Genomic DNA, 6,000 nt, shown 5'->3' with positions numbered 1-6,000 from the left:
GGTGGACAGATAAAAGGAAGGTGGTGATGTTATCAGCATCTAGGAGCTTCTGGCATTTGCCACCGTGGGAAGCTGTTGATGCTGTTACTGGAACTGCTGAAGTCTCCCAGAGCCCAGAGTGACTGGTTGCTGCCACAGCCATTGCCAGAAGCTTAATAAAAAATTGGGTCTCTTCTTCATTTCATCTACTTTCCCACTGGTGCTTCCCACCAGCAGGATTGAATTGGGCCAGCTGGCAAAGGAGTCTGAGAAATGCACATGGATTCCAGCCACTTCCAACACAGTAGTGCATACAGAATGGAGGGGGTGGCACTTAATTCCACCAAGCTGGTGATCAGCACATAGAAGAATAAAGATTTAAGAAAAATAATCTCATATCCTAAAAGTAAAATTTCTTTCTACTAAAGCAATATATGTCCAGTAGAGAAAATTAGAAAGTATAAGCAGTAGAACGTAAAAAACTTCCATATTCCCACTTATAGAAACAATCATCAATAACATCTTGCTCTCTGTCTTGCTCTCAAAAAGGAACTCTCATCCTTCAGTCTGTTTTGTAATCCACTTTATTTTGTAACCCATTTATTTATGCAATAAAACACTTGCTGGACATTTATTTTGTTCCAACTAGTTCCCATGTTGAAGATTTATGTCCTACCAACATTTTCCTATTATAAATGTAAAAAAGAAATTATTGCCTGAAAATGAATCTGCAGTTAAGAAAACAGCTCGTGAAGAATACAGTTGGAACCTCCAATTTGACTATTATGAGATTCTTCGCTTAAGTAGAAAGAGAAAACTAATTATTTTAAACATCAATAGGTCTTTTTCTCATCCTGTCTTTGTTTTGAGGGGAAAGAAAACACTCTCAGTAGAATTGAAGAGCTAGGGACATGCAGTTGGGAGGTGGGAGCCGCTTAGCTACAGCCTCCTCTGCAGCCTCCTTGCACCCTGTCTGTGGTCCCCCACGCCGTCAGATTTCTGACTGGGAGGTAGGTCATTGGGAATGTGCAGAAAGGGGCACCAAGGGACTAAGTGTCTTCGCGGGAGAGGCAGCTTATGGCAGCAGGCTGGCCATTTCTCTGGTGGTGTCTGTTAGAATGCATTTGACTGCTAATAGCTGCAAAGTGTGACTTAAATTGGCTTTAAAATTAAGGAAATGGGTTATCTCCCATAACTGGAAGTCCAGAGGTAGGACAGGCTCCAGGAACAGTAAGATAAGCAGCTCAGTGATGTCATCAAGGTCCCAAGTTCTTTCAACACTCCGTTCCGCCTTCCTCAATGTTGGCTTCACCCTGAGGCTGGCGGCCTGCACGGTGACTCTGTGGTGGTCAGAGGCCACAGCACTGCCTGTTTCCTTTCTCCAGGTTCAGCAGGAAAGGAAAATAGACCTCTCCCTTCAATATAAATTCTTTTCAGTTCACATATACCAGCGGTTCTCCATAGTGCTGCACGTTTAAAATCACCTAGAGTGCTTAATAGTTATTGTCATTTAATTTTTATTAATTTGTTATTATGTAATATTGTTTATTTTCTTTTTTAAACTACTGATACCTAGGCTTGCTTTCTAGAAATATTCATGTATTAGTCTAGGGTGGAGCCCAGGCGTAGGTAGTTTCTAGAAGCTCCCAAGTAGTCTAATGTGTGACCAAGGTGGAGAACAACTGAATGAGGCTGGATTAGGTCACCTGTCACCCCTAGACTAATAGTCACCAGGATACCAGGAACTGATTGTCTTAAAAAAGTGAATATCAAAGTGTGACTCTCTATTCCATATCTACCCCACACCCAGGCCCCAGCAGAAGCAGCTCCTGTGAACCTGCTGGAGATGGAAGCTATGGACCCTACCCAGACCCACTGAACATAAATTCCAGGTTTTGTTTTTTTTTTAAACAAACTTGGCAGATGTTTCTTCTGGATACTAACCAATCAGGCGCCTTATCTGGAGCTCAGAGCAGGTAAATATGTGAACTAAAGCAAGTTCTGTTAAAACAGTGGCCCTGGGGCCGCCAGAGCCCTCAGCACCCCTTCCTCCATATTAGGGCCAGAAGGAGGAAGGGAGGGATCAGTCACCTGCACTCCGGAGCCCCTGGCTGCACAGAGAGCCTCCCAATAGTGCACAAGGCCTCAACCCCGGGTTGCTGGGGAGGGAAAAAGGCATATTCTGTAGGTGTCCATTCCTTTGTCTCCTATGGAGTTCTGGAAGCTTTTGCAGGAGCTAAAGGGCTAAAAGGACTGACTTGGCTTATGTTTTCCTGAAAACATTATGAACTAATTTCAGTCACTGTACAATTTCAAGAGGATCCTGGAAAAGAAACATTCATTAGGTACAGACAAAGTGTATCTTAACATAATAAGGATTTCAGTTAATTATAATGTAGAAATATTGGCTCATAAATTGCGGCAAGTGTACAGAGTTTGTGTCAGATGTCAGTAGGGGAAACTGGATGTGGGTTGTCAAGTTTTCTGTAAATCTAAAACCATTCTGAAGTAACATGGTTTTAAAGAAGTTACATTAAAATGTGAGATTTTAATGAATGGAAACATCTTTGGAAAAGGTTTTAAAAATTAAGTAATAAAAGGTGTTAAAAATTAACACCTTCCCTATGAAGACTCTGGTAGAGGACTATGGTTGCCTTGGTGGTGGGTGCGGTGTGGTAACACACATCTGAGGAGGTGTGAGCCTGGCTCTGAATCATATAAAGTGTTGTAAACCAATGTTACCTAAGTAAAAAAAAAAAATCAAAAATAAAATCTTCCATATTAAGATAAACTGAACACCACTATAGCTTTATGATCGATGCCAGGTTTTTAGCCAGAGAAAATGATTTTTAAACATTTTCAACTTAACAAAGACTGGATTGGATGATATTAATGACTATTCCTGAGAGGCTGCACTTTCCAGAATCTGCCCACAGCCAGAATTATCAAAGAACAAATGAGAGAGTCCTTAAACTCCATATGTTCAGAAATAATTAAGGGCCCATGTAGAAAGTCACTTTCTTTGCCATCTCCTTAGACCTGGAAAAAGGAGTAGGATGGCTCCACTCCACAGGGAAAGGGACATAATCAGATGCATCTCTAGACCCAATAGATAGCAGTGAGCTCAAGCATAAATTCCCCCCAGGCACTTTCCTCTTGTTTCACTGGCTCCATTTAAATTAAATGCACTTCCTGTATCCTGAGGTGTGAGCCACACAACCCAGTGGACTGACGTGTAGCTCTTTACTAAGAACTACACTCACTAGACTACACTGCTGGCTTTATGTGGGATTCCCAGAAACACTGGGTCATAATTGTAGTGGAGCAAGGAGCAAATCTTCATTTGTATATTGGAAGATTACTGTAGTCAACTAGACAATTTTTGGTAAGTTTTGCTTATCTTCCTTTTGCACCAGTTATCAATAGGTATAATAATTAAAATTGTCATTGCACCTGAGAGTTTTAATATTAAGAGTTGTAACAACAATAACAACAAGAAAAAAGATGTTGAGAGACTAAAACATTACCATGCCAAGCAATGGCTCAAAATAATTCCTCCCCCTGTTCTTACTACATTGTAATTGCTCAGATTTGGGCCAGCGTTGTTATATTCTCTCACTCTGTGACCTGGGACAGATTCTTTCACTGCTCTATGCCTCACTTTTTGTCATCTTCACAGTGGGGAATAACAATAGCACCTATTTCTTGGCCTATCATAGGGGTTAATTCAAGTACTGCTTGTAACTCTTTTACCACAGTGCTCAGAATATGGTGTCACAAAAGTGTTTGATGTCAGTAAGTGAGATAACCCTTGCCCACATTATAGTCATTCAATGTCATGACAAACATCTTGATGAAATTTAATAACACACAAAAAAATATTCAGCTACCAGTTAGGAGGGAGGGAGCCTCAGGCACAGTAGCTCGTTATTGGGAATAAAGAAATGTAGACAGTTGTCATCAAAAGTAAAAAAAAAAAAAAAAGATGTGATGGAACTCTCCCATATTGTTGATGTGAACATAAAATGGTGCAGTTGCTATGGAAAGCAACAGTTCCTCAAAACGTTCAATAAAGAATTACCATATGACTCAGCAATTCCTAGACATATACCCCAAAAAACTGAAAAGAGGTACTGAACTATTTCTTCACACTTGCTCACAGCAGCATTATTCACAATAACCAAAGGATGGAAACAACCAAATGTCTGTCAGCTGATGAATGGATCAACAAGCAGTATCTCCATATAATGGACGGTTATTCATCCACAAAAGGTGCTAATACCTGGAAGTACTAATGCAAGCACAACATGGATAAATCTGGGGAGTATCATGTTAAGTGAAAGAAGCCAGCAATTTCCTATGAATTCTACTTATAAGGTAAATCCACATTGACTGGAAGCAGATTGGTGGTTGAAAGGAGCTAGAAGAAGGTGGGGGTGGGGATTAACTCCTTTGTGGAGACAGACCTTGCTGTTGGAGTGGAGAAATGTTTTGGAATTGGTGCTGGTTGCACAATATTGTGATTGTATAAGTACCGCTGAATTACTCACCATTTTGGGGTGAATTTTATCTCAGTAAAAATATATACACACATAATTTAGGTCAAGAGCCAGGGCTCTCTCTGATCTGGTAGAGAAGACAGAGCATTCCAGGCTTTTTCCACCCACCAGAGACCCTTTACTTAAAAAAGTCTCCTAATGCCCAGCCCCTCTGGGCAGTGATTGCCTCATCTGTAGAAAAATGAAGTTGGGCTAGGTGAGCACCAGAATCCCTCCATTTCCAATATATGGGCAAAGAAACTCAAGATCCTTCTTTTTCCGCCTCTCATTCACATGCTTGAAAACACCACCATCTGTACTGCAGATGTACACAGAAGACAATGTTGTAATTAAATTACAGAGAAATCAATTTGTTTTAGTTATTAATATGAAAAGTATTTTAGTATTCATTATTTTAATGACAGAAATTAATAGACAAATAACTAAAACAAGTGCACATTAACAATTAGCTTGGAGTTTGCCACTCTGATGCTCAGACTCCTGATGATCAGGGTGGTGCCTGCACTACCCAGCCTGTGTACAACCCTCTATGTGATCACACACTGTGCTTGCCTGTCAGTCTCCCAGCTCTCGGGCCCCTTTGCCAAGTGCAGCAACCCCAGGGTGAGTGGGAGCCCCTGGTTGATGAACAGGTACCCTTGCCAAGATGGAGGGCGGCAAGGAACTGCGTATCCTCCAACATGCCCACACTTTTGCCATATCATCAAGCAGTTTATCATGCCACCAATCACTAGAACTTGTTTATAGGCTATTGCTGTAGTGATGACCAGGCTAGTAGTGCTGCATGTAAAATTATTGAAACATAATTTGAACAGGTAAGCCAAATTTTCCCAGTCCTGGGATTTAAAGTCCTGGATCAAGTGCTTGTTGTGGAAGTAGATATGTCATTTTCTGTCTTTTTTGACCGCTACTTGCTGCTGCAGATTTCTGGTCCCCTGTAAATTCCTTCTTAAATTCCTTCTCAGGAGTGTTAGTTGTATCTGCAAAGAATCCTCAAATAGAACAATTTCCGCCAATGATTATCTGTCATTTCCCCACCTTTTAATTTGGAGGCAGAGGATTAATTCTGAGACACAGCCCAAAGTTGTCAAAGTCATAAGCTGCTGTCTACCAGCAACTGCATTCAGGCCATCTCAGATTTGCTTCTTCTGGTTACCCCATTATCTATAATGCCTTTGGAGGAGATCCCTGGAAGGAAGTGGGAGAAGGGCCTTCCTCCCTTTCAGTATTGTGTTTCCATTTCTCTCCTTGCTGGTTTTCAGGCCTCCAGCTTGCAGGAAGGTACCATCCTCTATGGCTGGATAGGGAGACAAAGCCTAAAGATCAGTGTCCTGCAGGGTGCCTAGCCGCCCCCTCCACTGGGGTTTTCTTCTGGGCAGGGCTGATCTGCCTGTCTTGCAGGGAATTCTCTTCAGGGGAGGTCTCCCAATGCTCTCAGCAAATAGACCTTCTATGGAGGCTT

Source organism: Talpa europaea (assembly GCF_964194135.1).
Source record: "Talpa europaea genome assembly, chromosome: 8".
In the NCBI taxonomy this organism is placed as follows: domain Eukaryota; kingdom Metazoa; phylum Chordata; class Mammalia; order Eulipotyphla; family Talpidae; genus Talpa; species Talpa europaea.
This window is presented reverse-complemented; position numbering follows the sequence as displayed.